Source organism: Aquarana catesbeiana, linkage group LG04 (genome assembly GCF_042186555.1).
Source record: "Aquarana catesbeiana isolate 2022-GZ linkage group LG04, ASM4218655v1, whole genome shotgun sequence".
Taxonomy (NCBI): domain Eukaryota; kingdom Metazoa; phylum Chordata; class Amphibia; order Anura; family Ranidae; genus Aquarana; species Aquarana catesbeiana.
Window position 1 is genome coordinate 506,593,813 of NC_133327.1, and position 23,435 is coordinate 506,617,247.

The window sequence follows — 23,435 nt, forward strand, 5'->3', positions numbered from 1 at the left end:
CCTAAAGAATGTATAGGAGCATGATGAATAGTTCGTTTGGAAAGCATTAAGTAAGAGTGTTTTAAAGGATAAAAGTTACCTTGTAACTGTGTGCAGAGAAGATACAGGCACGTCTCTCGTCCATCAAGGAACTGAGGAACTGGCCGGTTACTTGTATACCCCCCACACCTGATCAGATGATGATCAGGTGTGCGGACGCAAACGAGGGGTGTTCACGGCTGCGCACTGCGCGGTGCCTCGGAACTACAGGTTCCATCATGCACCGCGCGCGCATGCTCAGAGTGTGCGGCCCGTGTGGCGAATGGGGAGGCGGGCATCCCTGGAATGGGAGGTGCCCAGGTGTCGCCTCGTCCAATCTGCCGATGGAAGAGGAGGGCCGGAGAGTCTGAGAACAGACGTGGGCACCCAGGGGCAGACAAAAGTCTGCGCCTTGGCGTCCGTACAGGCAGAAACAGCACTAGCCACGCCGGCCCCAAGCGGGGAGAGCCCAAGCCGTGACCGCCCACCCCCCACACATCAACCAACTCCCCCCAATCAGGAGCTAACCTAGGCACCCAAGAACGAGTGCAGACCGGTGGTGGGGCACAGCGGGGCATGAGGGGTAGTGTGCTAAGACACAGGGTAGGAGGATGAGGCCTATACTGCCCGACATTCCGCAGGGGTCACTGAGGAAAGTGGGAAGTACCTGTGTGTCAGCACCCGACAACCAGCCACAATGTGTGTGAAGTGCATAGAAAACCATTGGGTCCTAGTATGCCAATAAAGTTTATAACCAGAATTGCAAGTACAGAAAAGGAAAAAATACGTTGAACAACACATACCTATAGCACAACTCATATGCTGCAGCACATATATGGAGATATTTTTAATAATGACAATAAGGATTTAAAATAACGAGTAAATACAGACTGAATACACTGTGTATATCAAACAGAAGTATAAAGGGTGTGGAAGCAATATAAATACTTATAGAGGCAATACATTCATAGCAATTGCAAATAGTACAAAGTTTCACAATACCAAAGGGAAATTTTATGGGGGGGACCACAGGTGGAGCCATGGCAATGGAAGGAAGAAGGAAGTCAGAAAACGACGAAGAATGAAGAACTAGAAAGGGGGTGGGGGGCTCAGAGAAGGGGAGACAAGTAAGGGTAGAATAGAAAAAGAGAACCACGCACGACGTTGCCTAGAGAATGGGCAATAAAAAAAGAAATAAATAGTAGGTAAAAATGTTTAAACTGATACGTATTAGAGAAAGGGCTTAAAACTCATATATTCATTGAGTCCTGGGGAAATGGTGGCATTTAATGTATGAATCCATTTTGTTTCAAGTCGTAGTAGTAAGTTGTCAGTACTGCCACCTCTTGCATGTGGAGGAATATGTTCAAGTGCGGAAAATAGAATAACATGGGGATCATAATTATGTTGGGCAGCAATGTGCCTATTAATGGCCGTGGTGGTGGTGTTCTTATAAAGTGGTTTTATATGATCCCGAATACGAATCTGAAAAGGGCGCTTAGTTTTGCCAACATAGAATGAGCCGCATTGGCATTGAGCCAGATATACGACCCCAACAGTAACACAGGTGACATGGTGTCTGATGGTATGTGTTTTTCCATTAGGTAAGTTGACAACTTGAGAGTTGGCAACAAATGCACATATGTCACATTTGCCACATTGATAGGTACCAGTGGCAGTAGGCCTGTGTGTAATATCAATGGAGTGGTGACTGTGAATCAAACGATCACGAAGAGAAGGGGAGCGTCGGTAAGTAATATCAGGGTATGTATTGATATATTTAGCAATGATAGGGTCAGATGTAAGTAGAGGCCAAAATTGTTTAAGGACATCTTTAATTTGGGTGTGCTGATTAGAGAATTGGGTGATGAGTCGTGTGGGTTGTTTAGAGTCCAATGGTTTGTCAGGAAAGACCAAGTCTTTCCGATTAAGTTTCTTTGCCTTGTGGAATGCTTTTTTTAGCAAGGAATGGCTATAGCCTCTATCTAAGAGTCTGTTGTAGAGGTCATGTGCCGCCTTGAGAAAATCATCCTCACGGGTACAGTTACGTTTGATCCTGACATATTGGCTATATGGGATGCTTCGAAGGAGAGGCTCAGGGTGGGCACTCTGGGCGTGCAAAATTGTATTGCCCGAAGAGGGTTTGCGATATAGAGTGGTGTAGACTTGGCCGTTAGGTTGTACACCAATCTGGAGGTCCAGAAAGTGGATCTGCGATTGGCTGCACTCCATAGTAAACTTGAGGTTATATGTATTTTTAGTGAGACTTTGTACGAATAAAGATAGTTCTTCCCTGGTGCCAGCCCAAAACAGCAGTATGTCATCAATATACCTGTACCAGGATATGATCAACAGGTCCCTACCTTAGCGGAAATACAAGCCCTAGAAGAATTAATGTCACTGTGGGAGGAGGGCTGCACTGATGGCGATGACTTTCTTGACCCTACCGATCATGAGGCCACCGCCCTTGGTGCTCCCTCCCCCCCCCTACTTCGTTTAAACCCAAATCTATGAACTTTCCAAACCTTTCTACGAATCCCAACATATGGGCTTTTGTACAACAGGTTACTAATTCCATCGAAGGTTTAAACCTCAACTCTGCGTATCCCTCCAACCTAACTCCGGCTCATATTAGGGCCATTAAATCTTTACAAAATCATCCGGAACTCACCATCAAGCCAGCCGACAAGGGCGGCAACGTGGTGGTGATGGATACGTCCTTTTACGAGCAAATGTGCCTTGATATCTTAAACAACCGCGAGTGGTATAGACCAATCTCTAAATCACTCATCAATCACTACATATCTGAATACCAACAGTTGATATTTGCAGCTCACCAAAAAGGCATTATCGACTCCAACACATGGAAGTTCCTTAATGTGAAAGAACCTACCACTCCTACCTTCTACTCCCTTCCTAAATTGCACAAATCCCTTGACCACCCTCCTGGTCGTCCAATTGTCTCTGGTCGCCAGTGCCTCACAGAATCTGCCAGTGCACTGGTAGACAAATATTTGGCACCCCATGTTATAGCTCTGCCCTCATATATAAAGGACACGATCCATCTCCTTCGTATATTAGATGGCCAATCTTTGCCCAGCGGCACATGGTTGGTAGCCCTAGATGTGGAGAGTCTGTACAACATAATTCCTCACAACAGAGGCATCTCAGTCATTAGCAAACTCATTCGAGCTAGAGGCCCTCAATATGACAAATACGGAGACTTTGTCCTCGAACTATTGAGATTCATACTTACACGCAATTACTTTATGTTTGGTTCCTCCCACTTCCTCCAGGTACAGGGCGTGGCTATGGGGACCAAGTGTGCCCCCGCCTACGCCAACCTGTACCTGGGGGGGTGGGAGAGGGAACTCTTTGATTTGATTCATCCTAATCCCTACCTGTCCAGGATCATATCCTGGTACAGGTATATTGATGACATACTGCTGTTTTGGGCTGGCACCAGGGAAGAACTATCTTTATTCGTACAAAGTCTCACTAAAAATACATATAACCTCAAGTTTACTATGGAGTGCAGCCAATCGCAGATCCACTTTCTGGACCTCCAGATTGGTGTACAACCTAACGGCCAAGTCTACACCACTCTATATCGCAAACCCTCTTCGGGCAATACAATTTTGCACGCCCAGAGTGCCCACCCTGAGCCTCTCCTTCGAAGCATCCCATATAGCCAATATGTCAGGATCAAACGTAACTGTACCCGTGAGGATGATTTTCTCAAGGCGGCACATGACCTCTACAACAGACTCTTAGATAGAGGCTATAGCCATTCCTTGCTAAAAAAAGCATTCCACAAGGCAAAGAAACTTAATCGGAAAGACTTGGTCTTTCCTGACAAACCATTGGACTCTAAACAACCCACACGACTCATCACCCAATTCTCTAATCAGCACACCCAAATTAAAGATGTCCTTAAACAATTTTGGCCTCTACTTACATCTGACCCTATCATTGCTAAATATATCAATACATACCCTGATATTACTTACCGACGCTCCCCTTCTCTTCGTGATCGTTTGATTCACAGTCACCACCCCATTGATATTACACACAGGCCTACTGCCACTGGTACCTATCAATGTGGCAAATGTGACATATGTGCATTTGTTGCCAACTCTCAAGTTGTCAACTTACCTAATGGAAAAACACATACCATCAGACACCATGTCACCTGTGTTACTGTTGGGGTCGTATATCTGGCTCAATGCCAATGCGGCTCATTCTATGTTGGCAAAACTAAGCGCCCTTTTCAGATTCGTATTCGGGATCATATAAAACCACTTTATAAGAACACCACCACCACGGCCATTAATAGGCACATTGCTGCCCAACATAATTATGATCCCCATGTTATTCTATTTTCCGCACTTGAACATATTCCTCCACATGCAAGAGGTGGCAGTACTGACAACTTACTACTACGACTTGAAACAAAATGGATTCATACATTAAATGCCACCATTTCCCCAGGACTCAATGAATATATGAGTTTTAAGCCCTTTCTCTAATACGTATCAGTTTAAACATTTTTACCTACTATTTATTTCTTTTTTTATTGCCCATTCTCTAGGCAACGTCGTGCGTGGTTCTCTTTTTCTATTCTACCCTTACTTGTCTCCCCTTCTCTGAGCCCCCCACCCCCTTTCTAGTTCTTCATTCTTCGTAGTTTTCTGACTTCCTTCTTCCTTCCATTGCCATGGCTCCACCTGTGGTCCCCCCCATAAAATTTCCCTTTGGTATTGTGAAACTTTGCACTATTTGCAATTGCTATGAATGTATTGCCTCTATAAGAATTTATATTGATTCCACACCCTTTATACTTCTGTTTGATATACACAGTGTATTCAGTCTGTATTTACTCGTTATTTTAAATCCTTATTGTCATTATTAAAAATATCTCCATATATGTGCTGCAGCATATGAGTTGTGCTATAGGTATGTGTTGTTCAACGTATTTTTTCCTTTTCTGTACTTGCAATTCTGGTTATAAACTTTATTGGCATACTAGGACCCAATGGTTTTCTATGCACTTCACACACATTGTGGCTGGTTGTCGGGTGCTGACACACAGGTACTTCCCACTTTCCTCAGTGACCCCTGCGGAATGTCGGGCAGTATAGGCCTCATCCTCCTACCCTGTGTCTTAGCACACTACCCCTCATGCCCCACTGTGCCCCACCACCGGTCTGCACTCGTTCTTGGGTGCCTAGGTTAGCTCCTGATTGGGGGGAGTTGGTTGATGTGTGGGGGGTGGGCGGTCACGGCTTGGGCTCTCCCCGCTTGGGGCCGGCGTGGCTAGTGCTGTTTCTGCCTGTACGGACGCCAAGGCGCAGACTTTTGTCTGCCCCTGGGTGCCCACGTCTGTTCTCAGACTCTCCGGCCCTCCTCTTCCATCGGCAGATTGGACGAGGCGACACCTGGGCACCTCCCATTCCAGGGATGCCCGCCTCCCCATTCGCCACACGGGCCGTACACTCTGAGCATGCACGCGCGGTGCATGATGGAACCTGTAGTTCCGAGGCACCGCGCAGTGCGCAGCCGTGAACACCCCTCGTTTGCGTCCGCACATCTGATCATCATCTGATCAGGTGTGGGGGGCATACAAGTAACCGGCCAGTTCCTCAGTTCCTTGATGGACGAGAGACGTGCCTGTATCTTCTCTGCACACAGTTACAAGGTAACTTTTATCCTTTAAAACACTCTTACTTAATGCTTTCCAAACGAACTATTCATCATGCTCCTATACATTCTTTAGGAGCCACTTTGGACCTGCTTTTCATTCTGCTGGCTAAGATTGATTCTTTCAATTAACAGTGTTTACGCCATGACAGACTAGGTAATGGACTTATTTCCAGCAGTCTCGTCTATGCTTAAATTTATTTCAAAGCTTTCATCCTCTTCACCCCACTGATTTTCCTCTCTTTTTCTTTCTTTTTCTCCTTTGTCCTCTTTACATCTTATATAGGACTTATTGTAATTTTCATCCCTTTTAATCCTTGTACAGGTATTACACACCTGTGAATGTGTTGCTATGAGAATCTCTCTCTACAGCTGACATCACTAAGTAAGTACAGGCATAACTACTCCACATGGTCCTAGTTACTAATAGCAACACCCCTAATGGTATCTATTCCTTTAATCAGGTCTGGTCCAATTGGACCATTGATTTGGTCCAATCTTGACGTTTTGCCCCTGCTGTGTGCATACATCTACTACAGGCACCTCGTGACCACATTTTCTTTCCACGGTTTTTAAACATACATGTAAGTCTGCACTTTTTTCTCTAGAGATATAGATACATTTACTCATATACATACATATATATACATTTTATGTATTCTCTCGAATATAATGCACGGATGTGCAATTTTTATCTCTGGATTATTATTACAAGTGCATCATGACTTATGGTTATCTTTACATTCCCTTGCCAGGTTTACTGTATGCCCCCTGCAGGCACAATTTACGGCGCGGCCTGGCCGCTCCCTTGCGGGGATCCCTTTGGGTGGCTGTGTTCCCCCTTCCCTTCTCCTCCCTCCCTTCCCGGGCACTGACGCCCCAGGTATGTTTGCATCACCGTTATTTAGTGTGGAGCCTTTGGTCGCATGACTGTCCAGCCACAGTCTCTATTTCTTTATTGTCTATACTATGTAGTGTCCGGTTAAATTATTGCTCTCACCATGTTTTTCATGTTTATCACACAGAATTGTTTTTAAATATCTACCTTATGAGCTCCTGTTCCCTGAAGAAGCCAATGTCTTGGCGAAACATGTAGGAAATCGAGCCCTCCTCCTTCAACGGCCATTTCCATCTGGCCCACCCTACCATTCTTAGGGTCACTTACAGTACATGTATCCATAATCTTCCTTTTAGTTTAACATGATATTGTATGTAATGTGTATTTTGTCTATGTTAGATTATCAATAAATTTTGTATTTTTTGCTTTTTATTCCTTCTCTCTATTATTTTTCTTTGAAAACACTTTTTTGACCTTGGCACCGCTATAATCCCCCGTCCACATACCCAATAACTACATGAAACTATTACAAATGTGCTGTCATGCAAGTGCACATAAATATTAAAGTCCAAAAATAATCGTTGCAGCAGTGTGATCGCTTTACTACTTAAAGCGGGGGTCCACCTATCTATCGTTTTTTTTTTTGAGTTCATTCACAAACTTTTCTTCTCAGCATTACATACTCACATATTGTGTGTAATATGTCCGCCTGTGTCAGATTTCGTCGGAAAGAATAACTTATATTATTCACTGCAGGTGGTTTCCATCTTCATTGTGGGCATTTGAAGCCCACAAGCATTTATTTCCTGGATGTGGTGAATGCTGTGCTCCCAGCATTCACCGCTCATTCCCGCACATGCTCAGTGGCATCCTGGGAAGCCTGAGACTAGCTCCCAGGAGTCTGGGAGAGGCTAGAAAGACACCTACTCCCACGGGAGGAGAACCAGGAAGTGCAAAGAAGAATAGAAAAATAAAAGGTAATTACGGCGATTTAAATTTTTTTAAACGGCATGTCAGCATCTAGGCAAGGAAGAGAATACATACAGATATTGTTCAAAATTTGGGTGGAACTCCGCTTTAAGGTTTAAGTAGTCCAACAAAGATAGAGTGCTTGATTGCGTCCTAGATATAACCATTCCACCATCACCTCCACACGTGTAGAGTTGGGAGGTAAAAAATCCCCCTATGAATCAGACTCTTACCAGACTATGCTAGGTAAACCAAATCTAAAGCCCCGTACACACGATCAGAATTTCCGACGGGAAATGTACGAGGTGAGCTTGTTGTCAGAAAGTCCGACTGTGTGTATGCTCCATCAAACATTTGAATTTCTGCACACAAATGTTTGAGAGCAGGTTCTGATCGTGTGTACACAATTCCGACGCACAAAAGTCCACGCATGCTCAGAATCAAGTACGAGACGGAAGCGTCTTGTAAAACTAGCGTTCGTAATGGAGATAGCACATTTGTCACGCAGCGAATTTTTAAATCTTTCAATGCAGCGCATTCTTTTCTTCTTTATAATGCTAGAATAATGAAGTTGCTTTGCTGCTGATATTCACACAGAGTTCTGAAAAACTGATTTTTTTATTGTTTCTCGTGATCTCATGAATCTTTGTTTTTGTTGTTTTTTTAATCAAGATCTCCAGAATAATATTTTTTTTTTTTATAGTGATCTCCTTTTTTGAAAAAAAAATTTCTCCAGATCTCCAGAATAAAAGCTTTTTTTTTTTTTTTCTAGTGATCTCCATAATATTTTTTGTCATTTTGTGTGTCACAACACCATTAATTATTTTTTTTACCTCAAAGAGGTTGGTTGGTGTTGGTGTCCCTTGTTAATTTGACATTGTATTTTTGAAATGTACCTGCCTACTCACAAACTGTCCTGTTTGAAGTAAAACACATAGCCAAGTATTCTCAAAATAAAAAGTTTAAATTTATCAGGGGTCCTAACAAAATAAAGAGGAAGGCAATGCTGGAGAAACAGTTGGAATTGTTGAAGCCTTTGTACCCCAGGGCAAACATCAATTATTTGACTGTCCAAATTCATAACCTGAGGAGTCCATTTAATAGGGAGCACAATACGCTCCAGGACTCAGAGATTGGGAGCAGCAGCAGATGACATATATGTCCGAGGCTGTGGTCTTACAACAGCCTGCGTCTTTTGGCAGACCACACCAAACCCAGGCCATCACTCTCAACACTTCCTTCCATACTTCCTTCCAGGCTGCTGTGGTGGGTTGGGTGGCTGTGGTGGTGGTGGTGTTGCTGGAGGTAGTGGTGGTGTTGCTGGAGGTGGTGGAGGAGTAATATGGTCCAACTCACACACGTGGATTTTAGTTGTGAGCCTCTCATCCCCTTGTTTAGGGCTTGAAGTATTACCTCCTCACAGATGAAATGTTCGCCCTCCTCCATTTGTTCCAGTTTACTGACTGTCAGCCATATGACTCGGGGGCACCAGGGGTTGTTGTGAGGATCGCAGTAGCCTGACTCCTCCAGGTTCTTCACCTTCCTGGTCCTTTTTGTTGAAAGACAGAGGGGAGGAACCTGGGATTCGGTCAGGCTGCTGGGCACAGCCACCTCCTGGCTGCCACTTTCCACGGCCTCCTCCTGGCTGAGACTTTCCTGTGTATGAAAATGGGACATAGTTTTAGTTTTTTGGTCATCAATCACACAAACTTTTTAGCTCATGACTGTTGCAAATTGAATGTTAACAAATAGAAAAGACTATGCTTCTGACCACAGCATTTTTCATTCTTGTCCTAATCTTTTTTGGCTACTATTGTCTATTGATATGTAAACCACTTTGTTAAATCAGAAATTAGTGATCAATAATAGCATCTAGTTAACATAATTCAATTGTTGACAAGAAATATGTTGAACAATAACTCTAACATCACCTGACAATACAAAGGAGGCTAGTGTGGCTGCACACCCCAAAGTAAATGTTACCAAAAAAAGGTTGTGGAGATTTCCTGTGGGTTTTTTTAGCAGCAATCATCAAAATGGAAATTTTTTTTTTTTTTTGTAAAAAATGTTTTTATTAGAAAAATACTCCAAACATAATTTAAAGAATACAGAAATTTAAAATATGAGCTCCAGTTTCACACATAGCAAGACATATTGGGTACATGTGCCAATCAAGCAAATAATTTGTTGCATAGTAGATTGTAGGGAATGTATGCGTACTACCACTCCAAGCAATGTCATTTGTGACTATGGTAATGCTTGCCAATAATAGAGAAGACCCCAATGCATTTCGACATTTATAAGGTCATTGTCTTCCTCAGGGGGTCCTTTAAACTCTGTAGGGGCATCAAAGAAAGAAGTGATCATATATTCTTTGTATATCATTAGATGTAAATATTCTGTAATATTCACTTGATATTTACCCTTAGTACCGTATATGCTTGTTTAACTGGAGATATCTTAAAAACACTGAAGGAATCAAAGAGATCCGCCACTCCTGATGCTTGACTCCATTATACCGTTGTCCCTGCCTGCGCCTCAAAGGAGAACAAAGCCAACCCGTGGGGCTTACGAACGATCACAGAAGTGTGGCTCTCCTCCACAAATGGAGGGGGAAGCAGGAAAAAACAGGACACCTATGAATTTATCATAATGAGAGAAGTTTCTTAGTATCTTATCTGTCTTTCAAAAGACTATATGTCAAATATGTAAATTCACTTGGGTATAGAGAAAGGTTAATGTGATAGCAAGATATTAAGTATCTAAGAATCTATATTCATATGGATATATAGAGCCAGGTAGCCCGTGTGTATCACCAAGAATATTTGAATGTTTATTGACATAAATGTTAAACCCTACTGTAGCTATATCTACTATACACCATAATACCGGTGTATTGAAAAATTTGTGGTAGGAAGTTCAATGTGCCAGAGAGAAAGGGGGGAGGGTATTTACGGTGAAATATAATATAAATTGATTTTTATTAATGTCGCAGGAAAATTGCATAAACATAAATGTGAATGATAAATCCTATTGTAAAAAGATTGGTGGTGCACAAGGTGCAAAACCACCGCCACAACATGGGAGTGAGTGAAAAAGTAAAATGTAAAGTAAAACACCACTGCATGAAGTGAGAAAAAAAGATGTGCAATAAATGGCGATCGGTGTATAAAATACACCGCATAGTGAAGGTGAAATGTGAATACTAATAATAAGGTGATGGGGCTATGTGGGTAAAATAGCCAGTGAGTGACTGGGGGTGCAAATCGTTAGGTGAAAAGATAAAGATGAAACCCTGCTGTGAATTCGATTTGTGCTAGAGAAAAAGACAAACTTTTGGCTATTACAAAATGCATGTAAAAATAGCTTTTGCCTTACATAAAAAGCTAAGGGGAAAAGAGGCTCACCTAGTAGTTCTTAGTGGCAGAATTGTGGGTATCCGTAGCGTACCACAGATGAATGCACAGTATTTGACAACCAAGTTTGACAGATACCTGCATAACGAACCTTTGATGGACAAAAAACAGTGTCAGACATATAGAGGATTTTAAAGCAAGCTCACAGCGGTGCAGCATGGCCCTCTGTTTGCATGTGTTCTTACCTCATGAGCTTGTTGCTATTGTGCTACGTCAGGGATCAGCTAAGCTGTCTGAACCCAAGCTGTCTCTAATTATACTACCTGAATTAATGCATAATGCTTGTCAGCTGTTCAGAGCCTGCAATCCATCCCTCCAATGGGGAGGGGCCATGGGGAGGCAGACTTGCGTCCCCCCTGTGGTCGTCCCGGCGTTCCGACAAGCAAAAGCTTCGGAAACCTCCGCCACCTCCGCCATAAAAAACGAGGCTGGGGACAAGGCACACGCACGCGCGGTGATCACACCTCCGACCATGGCTGAAGAGTCCCCCCCGCGCATGCGCTCTGCCCAGACCCCAGTCCGGTGGTGTGTACAGAACGCCGCCGGCAGAGAAAAAAAGCTCCACCTAGTGGCAGAAAAAAGCCACTGGTGTTGCTGAAAGTGAGGTGTAAATTGAACATCTCCCTACCCTGCCGGGAAGCCGCCAAATCGCCAATTGCAAAACCCAGAGGCTAAGAGGGAGGACGGGACGGTAATCCAGCATCTGGGGGAAAAGGGAGAAAGATACAGAAGTCAATAATATATACATAATTTTGGAAAGTTATAAATCAATTTTACGGAGTTATGTAAGAATTACAAAGTATTTGTTGACATTTATATATCTAATGAGCAAAAACAAAAGGGGTATACATTACAACAACTGTGCCCAGGGGGATAGATCCAAACATATTTTCTCCTATGGAAACCATTTCCAAGGGCTTCACCCCTGAAGGGGGAAAGTAACACCAGGGAGGACACACTGGTAGATACTCATAAAGGTCTAGAGACATATTGTGATCGTATGTTGCCATAATGAATGCCTATATTTACTTTATTTGATATTATCTCCTATTTGTATCGCACCAAATTCTTTTTAAGATAAGAAGGCGGATAATATATGGCACGATATCTGAATATCCCTAATTGTTGCTAAAGAATGGCAGACAGCAAAGGGATAGTCTTTGGAAAGCATAGCTGGTATTTGTAAAACAGAAGAGGTATATTTGCATGACCTCATGATATATATCTATCTTATCTATATCTCTCTAGTTTGTCCTCCCTGAGCTGAAACCCTTGAGAAAGGGGGTATATGAGATAGATTCATTTAAGCCGGGATATAAAGTTGCCCCCAGTCTGTATATCCACTTTTGCTCGATTTGAAGAAGTCGTTTATTCCAATCGCTGCCTCTTGGCGGAATGTGGATCTGGTCTAGGGCAGCGAATGTTACTTTAGGCATCCTATAGTTGTGTTTAGTGACAACATGCCTTCCTAAGGGCAGGTAGATGTTGCCAATTTCCATACTGTAAATGTGTTTTGATGTACGGCACCAGAATTTCTGCCGGGTTTTTCCCACATAAAATGCTCCACATTCACAGGACATTAGGTATACCACTGCGGGGGTCTGGCAGTTAACAAAATGTTTGGGTTTAAAGACCTGTCCATTTGGAAGTGTAAAAACTTTTTCCTTCCTTATCCACTGACAGTGGGCACATTGTCCAAAGGGAAAGGTGCCATATGTCGAGCAATGTTTCTTGATCGATTTGCGGTATTCGCTTTTTACCAGCTTGTCTTTAAGAGACACGGTGCGTTTGAAAGTAATAGAGGGAACAGGGGACACAAAGTGCCTCACCTTGTCATCATCTGTAAGGATGGGCCAGTATTTGGTAATGATGTTATGAATATGTTGATGTTATCGTGAGTATCGTATGATTATACGTGAGAGGTTTGCTTCTTTCCTCCTCCTTGTTTGTGGTCCAAATAGCAGTGTTTCTCGAGCTTGAGAAATGGTGCGGTTGTATGCTTTTTTTTAAACAACAACGACTATAGCCCCTATCGAGGAGTCGCTTCTGGAGCCTGCCGGCTTCAATTTTAAAAAGTGTATCGTCTGAACAGTTTCTTCGCAAGCGTAGATACTGTCCATATGGTATGGACCTTTTTAGGGGGATGGGGTGAAAACTATCTGCGTGCAAATGGTATTTCCTGCTGTACTTTTTCTGTACAGTGTGCTGGTTAGATTGCCTTGTGTGTCACCTTCAACTTTTACATCCAAAAAGGTCACTGACTTAGCATTGAAGTTCATGGTGAATTTTAGATTCCAACTATTTATGTTAAGTTGGTTAAAGAATTGAATTAGCATTTCCTCAGAACCTTCCCAGATGACGAAGATGTCCTTGATGTACCTGAGCCACATCGTTACGTGGCCCAGGTACATCGCGAGATCATCGTCACTGAACAGGGGACGCTCCCATTCACCCAGGTACAGATTGGCGTAGGATGGGGCACAGCATGTCCCCAAAGTTATTGTTAAGGATATGGTCTAAGCCCTTCAGAATGAACTCATTCAGATCCCTATTATATCTTGATCCTTTTTGTAATACGTTATCAATTGCTTGAAGGCCCTTCCCATGTGGGATAGAGCAATATAGGGCTTCGACGTCGATTGTAATGAGAATTGAATTTTCAGAAATTTTTTGCTCGTTTATCAATTGTAAGAAATGAATGGTGTCCTTTGTAAAGGAAGGCAACGCGACCACAAATGGCTGAAGGTACGAGTCGATAACCCGACTTAAATTTTTGGAAATTCCACCATTACCTGAGACGATTGGTCGACCTGTAATGGTGGTAGTTACTTTGTGGATCTTTGGAAGACTATAGAATGTAGTTCGGGGATGTTTAACACAAATGAAATCATGTAGATCTTTATTGATCGCGCCATTGCAATATGTGTGGTCAATTAGATTATAGAAAGCTTGATTCGATTTTGTAATGTACATCAAGTGTATTTTTTTGTACCATTCTCTGTTATCAAAAATGTTTTGACACATAGTTCTATACATCTTGTTGTCCATCAGGACAACGTTGCCCCCTTTATCTGATGGTTTAATGACGATTGAGGGGTTCAAACATAGGGATTCTAGGGCTTAATTTTCTTTGAGAGATAAATTGTGTGGAATATGAGTACCGCAGGATATTTTCGCAATATCCTTAAGTGTTTGTTTAATAAATGTAGCTATACTCGGGTTTGTATGTAAAGGCGGAAATTTAGTAGATGGTTTTTTAAAAAGGGTGACTATGTTGAACAATATACCTGGCTCAAGCTGGGCTCCTCCACATCTTCTTCCTGGGTGGAAGGCCCAGGTTGGACTTCTGAAGCCTCATCTGGTGTGGAAGGAAGTATAGAAGGAAGTGTGGAAGGAATTGTGATGGCCTGGGTTCACTCTGGTCTGACAAAAAATGCAGTCTGTCGTAGTACCACAGCCTGGCTACATATATGTCATCTGCTGCTGCTCCTGATCTTATGGAATCCTGGACCTTTTTGTGCTCCCTATTATATGTTCTCCTCAGGCCACTAATTTTGGCTTTCAAATAGGTGATGTCTGCCGTGGGAGTCACCGGCTTCACTAATTCCAACAGTTGTCCCAGCGCTGCCTTCCTCTTTCACTTGTTGGAGTATTCTCAGTGTTTGACTTGCCAGAGACATGGCAGCTCCCTGTACATGTCTATAAAGTTTGTCAGGAAGTCTGGGTCTGTAAATGTATCAATTTTATCTGCAAGACACAACACAAGACAAAACCCTAATGTCAGGCTAAACTCCTCTAATCTTGTCCCTATAAAAGCAGTATAGACCACTAACCACTGATGCACCAAGTTAAAATTGTACCTTCATTTGCACGATTGGCGCTTACGCTACTCTGTCCTCCGCTCACAGATCGTACGAACGACGCATGCGTGTTATGCTTTATATACACTGCACATGCGTGAAATTCCTTCCCCTGACCTTGTTTCTAGTGTATTCCCCACCTCTTCTCTTTTGACGCAGTGGGAGAGCACATGGCGGAGACAGAGCAGGCGCATGCAGAGGGCAGCAATGAGGAAGACAAGGAAAGCCTGGAGCAAGGCAGTTACCGATCCAGGACGAGATATAAGGCCTCAAATATGTCCTTTGTAGAGATGGTGGAGATGGTGGATATCTTGAAGCATGGACCGTACAGAAAGCCAAATGTGAAAAAGGCCAAGATCATGACTAAAGTTGCAAGAAGTCTGCACAGGAATTTTGGGGTACGACGATCCAAGAAGCAATTGAGGAAACGCTGGTCAGACCTGAAATTGAGGGAGCACGATCAGTACAGAAGGATCAGGAAACTGCTTCTAAAAAGTACGTTTTTGTCGTATATTATTATTATTATTATTACTTTGGTGCTGCTACATGTGCTTTTCTTTACTGTTGTACAGTTTAAAATGGCAACATTGAGGTTCGTGGGTACAGCAATAGTTTGCATTAAACATTGTTCATTCAACCACTAATACAAGGTTTTTGGCACATGCAGGTTAACTACATTTATTCATGCCTATTTGTATGAAAAGAAGTTTAGTACATTGTTGTCTAGATGTGTTCCAAAAAAGGTAAGTATTCCAGCTTTGGAAAGGGAAAGAATCATGTCTTCAGCATGTAACTCTGCCAAAACAAACAGTTGGACAACACTTACAAGCAATGTTTCATATTACTATTTCTTGCCTCAAATATCTGTGTGCTAAGTATACCTTTTTGTATTCACATAGGAGAGAAAAGAATTGGGACATCTGAGGGCACCAGGAACCCCACTATTCATTAAGAAGGGGAAATCCCCACACACCATGAAGAAGATGTGGATTCCGAGGTACATTAAGTTGGCGAAATGGTGACAACAGGTCAGTGTCTGAGACCACAGCTTCAGGTAATAGATGTATGCCTGCATATTTATAATACATGATGTTTTTTTTATTTTTAGGTGATGTGGATGTTGTGGAAGAAGAAACTCACTTCAACAGTGCAAGTGCACAGATCCCGATCAGCAAAATAATGGTGTGCAATCAGGATTTAGAGAAGGTCAAGGAAAGCATCAATGACGTTGAAAAAAGACTCATCAACATCATTGATGTTTTATCCAAAATCTAACCCCCAAAAAACTGTTGTTTTAATTTTTTTTATATAAATGTTAAAGTAATTTGAAAGTCAAATTTTGAAGATGCACACAGTTTGTCAACATGTGCTATCTGCCATCATGGGATATCAATGTATGCGTTTTGTGGGTGCAACCCCTTCCTCTCATCTACTTTAGTTGTGAGGAAGGGGTTGCACCCACAAAACACATACTTTGATATCCCATGATGGCAGATAGCACATGTTGACACATTGTGTGTCTTTTCCCTACCTCTATCAAAATAGAGGTAGGGAAAAGACACACATTTTAGGCATGGGATCATGATGGAAATCCACATTTTTGAGTCCCAATTTGTGTGCATCTTCAAAATGTGGTTTTTACAGGGGTGACATCACCCCATCCGATGAAGGCAAAATCAACACAGTTTTGACATACTAATGTCTCCTATTGCCTTCACTTTATCAAAGTTGAACTTTGTAAGTTCCTGAGTTGTGTATGTTATGGTTTTAAACATGCCTGTACTCTCACATGATAATGCTTTACACTAAAGATGTTGGTTTGTTAAAAAAACACTTTCAAGTGCAAAGTGGATTTGCCCTTAGTAAATAAACCCCACAGTGCTCTAAAATGTGCCCCAATCAGGCCATTTTAGGGACTGCAAGCAATTCATGGAGTTGAAAAGGATGAATATTTTTATCATTAATGCATTGCATACATTAACAACAAAAAAAGGTGTGTGTGTAGCAGACCCACAGCACAACATAATAGTTAGCTGAAGAAGAGATTGCCACCCCATATATCAAATATGTTACGTTTGCACTATTGAAGAAAATGGCCAAAAAAAAAAGGCCATTGGAGAAACTAGGAGACAGCTAAAAGAAACACAAGCAGTGAATCAAATGAAATATGAGTTCAGTTTTTAACAAACAATTTATTTAAAACAGGTTACACATTCTCTGGCATATCAATGGCCCCCCTACCCGCAAGTACTCTAGATATCTTTGCCGTACTTCGCGGGCGCTTTGGGGGGGGGGCAAGCCAGGATGGCCAGCTTCAAGAGTCATCACAGTTGTATCCGGTAAGCCGTCCTTAATCGCAACTAAGGCCACATAGTTGGCTGCATTTTTGCATAAATAGTTGTGTAAAATGCAGCATGAAAGAATTATGTGATTTAGTTTATATTCCGCCATATTAATAGCAGTGAGGAATAGGCGGAACTGACTGGCCATTATGCCAAAGTCATTTTCCACCACTCTTCTGGCTCTGGCCAGCCGGTAATTAAAAACCCTTTGGTCCAGGATGAGGGTCCTCATCGGGAATGGCCGCATAAGATGGTCCGCCAGTGCAAATGCTTCATCCGCGACAGACGAATGGGAGTCCCGCCATGTTGTCTTCTGGAGGTGGCAAGCCCAAGCTGCCATTCTGGAGCCATCTGTAAAACTCCGTTTGGAATATAACTCCACCATCCGACATCTGGCCATTTTTCCCCATGTCCACATACAAAACTCGTAAGTCGTTGACACCACCGCCAACAACACTATAATACTATACCCCTTATAATTATAATAGTATAACCCCGAGTTGGGTGGTGGGACGATGTGGACGCGTTTCCCATCTAGTGCCCCACTGCAGTAGGGGAAGTCCCACTGCTGGGCAAACTGGGAGGCCACATCATTGATATGAGTATTTAAAGACAAAAGTATAAGGTCCACTTATCGGATTCCTTACCCCCTCTGATGGCTCATTGTAAAAATTTTAGGGTGGGAGGGGATGTTTTGGACAGGTAAACCTCCCCACTTCATTGAGAGCTGAATGCATAAATAATGTGTGTTACTTTGGCAAGCCCCTCATTATTTACACTATTGGCAGCCCACTGGACAGGTAAGAAGTGTCATAATCCAAAAATACGAATACACACTGTCCAAATTGAAGCACAGTTTTACATTCTGCAATTACCTATCAAGATAATAGGAGAACAAAACTTTAAACAGTACCATTTGAATGTATTCAGGCAGGCCCTTGCACTATATGCTTTGGTGAATTCATCCATAAATATGAACACAAAAGAGGTTGGTATAGTGTGTATGGGTTTGGCAAAGTCAGCAGATAGAGTATTGGTATTGGTTGACTTAACAGTTGGGGGGAGGGAGGGTTCCAAATGGGTTTTTGCCCCCCCAAAAAAAGCCTCTTGCACTCTGCCTGAATTTAAGGACAACAATAACATTTGGACACATTTTAGGGGGTGTTTAGGGTAAGCACTACAATGGAGCTGACAAAATACATTGTTAAGTGACTAAGCTAGGTGTGTATGGGCCCAGGATAGCATGCTGGGGAGGTTAATGAAGGCAAATATGCATGAAGGACAATAAAGGAGCATTAAAAGCTTCCACCATGCATGAGGACAAAGAGGACATTCACAGCATATTACAATCATGGTAATTATCCGTTTCAGCCCCGGACCATTTGGCTGGCCAAAGACCAGAGCTCTTTTTGCGATTCGGCACTGTGTCATTTTAACTGACAATTGCGCAGACGTGCGACATGGCTCCCAAACAAAATTGACATCCTTTTTTTCCCCATAAATAGAGCTTTATTTTGGTGGTATTTGATCACCTCTGCGGTTTTTATTTTTTGCACTATAAACAAAAATTTGAAAAAAAAAATGCATTATTTTTTACTCTTTGCTATAATAAATATCCCCAAAAAATATATATAAAAAAACTTTTTTTTTCCTCAGTTTAGGCCGATACATATTCTTTTACATATTTTTGGTAAAAAAAAATCACAATACGTGTATATTGATTTCATAAGAAAAAAAGTTGCGCTGTGTAATGATTTGTGATCAAAAAATTGAAAAATATTAAAAAGATTGAATCATAACCATACAATTATAAATATATGAAAAATTCATGCAATATGTTATATCAACATTTATATACTATCACCAGTGATAAGTGCAAAAAGATATAATAGGATAAAGTGTATAGCAAGATACACAAGCAACAGAGTCAAGTCCACTCTGATAGGCTATTGAAAAAGAGCCCACTTAGTAAAACAATCTTCTGGATGATGGCTTTGCAATCTTCCTGCCAGTGATGACATGCAACTGCAACACTATGGGGGATGTGATGGGGTGCAATAGAGAAGTGCCACCACCCGCAAAAATACTGCCGCTTACCAGCTCCTTAGATCTCTTGTTTAAGGAGATCATGCATGCCTGTGGCTCTTAACCCCAGCCTCGGATCTTTCAAAGCTAAAAGGGCTCCTCAGACTCTCCACGTAAGATGTCTTCTCATGTAGCAGATGTATGCCAGCAGTGCAGGTGCTGGCTTCTCCCAAAGGTCAAGGCAGGTGGGCAGCAGGCTTGTCTCTCTTCCCCTGCAGGCTCTATATTAGGGAAGCTCTTCAGTCCTGCACACAGCAGCTCACTAGGCTTGCAGCTCCTCTCTACTTCTTGCACAGCCTGGAGTGTACATGTGCGGGCTGCTCTGGATGGATGTGAATATTATTATTGTGCTGGAGAGGCAGTCTGCTCTGCACCACACACTCCCCGCCTCCTGCAGCCACCTTTTCCTTCTAAACACCCCGCACTGTGTAACTATAACTGCGGCAGGCGGTCGGCAAACGGTTAAGGAATGATGAAATCAATACAATACACTAGCAAACATTAAATACATAGAATGTGATGTTAAAGGAGAAAACGTACTTTAATATAGTCCTTCTGCAGGACCTGAATGATGGCAGAACAGATCTCTGGAATAATGATTCCCAGAGCCTGGGGGGAGATTTCGGTCGTAAACTTGATATCCTGGAGACTTCTCCCGTTGCCAAGTACCGCAAAGTGGCGACGAGCCTCTTCTCGGGAGTGATGGCTTGTCGCATGCAGGTGTCCTGCTTCAAAATAAGGGGACAGCAAAACCAACAGACGGTGAAAAACGGGGTCCGTCATCCAGAGATAATTCCTGAAATAATTAGGATTATTCTCCTGGATTTCACGCAACTAAGGCATGTGCGAGAATTGGTCATGCTGGAGCAACCAATTCTTCATCCATGAACTCCTCCTTGCCCTTTTCATGGACTGGACTTGGGTCAAAGCAAGAACTCCAACACCAAGCCCAAGCACAGCATGAACTCTACGACAAGAACGTACCTGCAACATGGCTTTAAAGCGGTCAGCTGGTCAGCATGAACTGACAGAACGCACTGAATATCAGAAAGGACCTGAGAAGAATGATCTGTAAATCAGAAATGAGTGGACAAGAATGCACTGAAAAACAGAAGCGAACTATTAAATAGAATGCACTGAAAGACAGGAACAAACTGGCAACATGCACTGAAGAACAGATACGAACTCACGAATCGTCTCTCACCAAACTTCTACTAACATGAGATAAACACGAGATTAGCAGAAGGAGCCCAAAGGGTGGCGCACCAGCTATTAAACTTCCTTTTTATAGTCCCGTCATACGTGTCGCACGTCACTACGCTCTTGACGTTCGGAATTTTGGCCAACATTTGTGTGACCGCGTGTATGCAAGACAAGTTTGAGCCAACATCCTTCTGAAAAAAATGCACGATTTTGTTGTCGGAAATTTCAATCATGTGTACGGGGCATTAGGTTCAATCCTCTCACTGGATAATTGATCATGAATCCTGTTGCAGCCGGGAGGACAGGTCACCCATTAATGAGCTCATTCACACATAGAAAGCGAGAACTTCATAACGTAGTCGCGTTTCAAACTAATTTATTTAGATAGAAATTCCCCCTTTGTAGGACATGCACTTACAAGATTGCAAAATAAAATAGACATGATATAAGTGATAACACCAATGGGGAGTGTAGCGATGTCTCTTACCAACAACAGCACAGCTTTCCAAAGTTGGTGGTTGTCAGGACTGGGCTCAGCCCTTCCTTCTCTGAGCTGGCCGCTCAGCTGTTGGCCAATTGCCAGCTCCCATCTCTCTCCACAGTTAGGGAGAGTGTTTCACCGCTCAGGTGGATCCAGACCCAGGTGTAAGGTTAAATGTGAAGCCTTCAGAGTTGAAGAGTCCCAGGTGCTGGCTAAATGCTGAATAGAGCAAGGTGTTGGATAGAAAGATCTGGATGCCGCACACTGGATAAAGTAGAAAACTAGTCTTTATTGTAGAGATAGGACCATCAAAAGTACAAGACAATCATGCAGGATGTACAGGATCATCTGACGCGTTTCACACTCGAAACTGAGTGCTTACTCATAGCTGATAGGTCAGCTATGAGTAAGCACTCAGTTTCGAGTGTGAAACGCGTCAGCTGATCCTGTACATCCTGCATGATTGTCTTGTACTTATGATGGTCCTATCTCTACAATAAAGACAAGTTTTCTACTTTATCCAGTGTGCGGCATCCAGATCTTTCTATCCAACACCTTGCTCTCTCCACAGTTACCCAGCTGTTGATTCTGCTTGTCAGTCCTGCCTACTTAAAGCCATCCAGCTCACGTGATCTCTGCCTTCGCCTTTGTCAACATCACAAAGACTTTCTCCTGCGCTCCTGTTGACTTGCTGGACTGACATTCCTTCTGGCTCCTGATCCTGCTTGCTGTACTACTACGTTTATCTCTGGCTCTCTGACATTTGCTTAGCTGACTACACGATTCGTTTACTGAACGCTGACTTTTTTACTATGCTTACTCTGTTTACCTTATAATTAATATTATTAAACAAGTATGATTTAACTATACTTCTGTCTCAGTCTGATTCATGGTTACTGATAGTGGTATCCTCAAGTAGCATGTCCACGTTAATGTTGGTCATTGTAAAGCCCCACCCTGATGCGTTTTGTCATCTGTGACATCATCTGAAGGTGTGGCTACACGACAAGACGTTCTGTTATATGGGCACATCACTCTGCAATCGGTTAACCCCTTCAGTAATACCGCTTCTATGCTTAAGCTTATAAGGCAGCTGTTAATTAGTATCAACATGCATCAGGTAAAAGGCAAGCAAGCTATATATTACCCACATCCATCATATATTCGTATCAGGTAAGTAACCCGTAATATCACAGACACTTCGATGCACGTTGATCGTCCATCAGCTTAGATCAACTGAGTATTCAATTTATTGAACACTAAAAAGTCTAGCATAGTAAGGGTCCAGATTGCAAAATGTTATTTAAAAAAAAACACAATATGAAAACAGCATGATATGACTTGACTGCAAAACCAGCCACTAATTAACCACTTGCCGACCGGGCCATAGCCGAAAGACGGCTGCAGCGCGGTCGGCTAGTTCTGGGTGGACGTCCGTGGGACATCCTCCCAGAATACTGCTCTCGCGCGCCCCCTGGGGCGCGCACCCGAGAACTTCCGTGACCGCCGGGTCCAGAGGACCCAGCGCATCACGGATCACGTCAAATGACGGAGCGATCACATGTCAACAGACCAGCGTCATGTCATGACGCCGGTTCCTCCCGCCCCTCTCTGTACCGATCGGGACAGTGCGAGGGGAGAGGGGGAGGGATCGGATGGCAGCACCGCTGTGGGCTGTATGTGTAGTGCCCACAGCGGTGCTCAGTGACAATTGCAGTCACATCAATCCATCCCTCCATGCTCAGCCATCTCTGCAATATACCTCGCAATACTCTGCATAATACCCCGCAATACTCTGCATAATACCCCGCAATACTCTGCATAATACCCCGAAATACTCTGCATAATACCCTGAAATACTCTGCATAATACCCCGCAATACTCTGCATAATACCCCGAAATACTCTGCATAATACCCTGAAATACTCTGCATAATACCCTGCAATACTCTGCATAATACCCCGCAATACTCTGCATTATACCCCGCAATACTCTGCATTATACCCCGCAATACTCTGCATTATACACGGCACTACTCTGCAATATACACGGCACTACTCTGCAATATACCCCACAATACTCTGCAATATGCCCAGCAATACTCTGCAATATACCCAGCAATATACCCTGCACTACTCCGCAATACTCTACAATACCCCGCAATTTTTAACCAGTTCCCGCCCACAGTCATATGACGTCCTTGACTTTGAGCGGGGATATCTGAATGATGGGTGCAGCTACAGGCATCATTCAGATATCAGCTTTTTCAGCCGGCGATTTCCTACACCATAAGAATGATCATAGTGGCTGTTACACTGCTTGATCGTTCTTACGATCATGTTTTGGGGTTCTATGTAATTTTCTAGCAAATAAATTATTATTTTTACATGTAGGAGAGAAATATAAGAATTGGCCTGGGTGCTCCAGAACGCCTGGAGGTGCTCCATGCATGTTGGGCCTCTGTATGTGGCCACGCTGTGTAAAAGTCTCACACATGTGGTATCACCATACTCAGGAGTAATA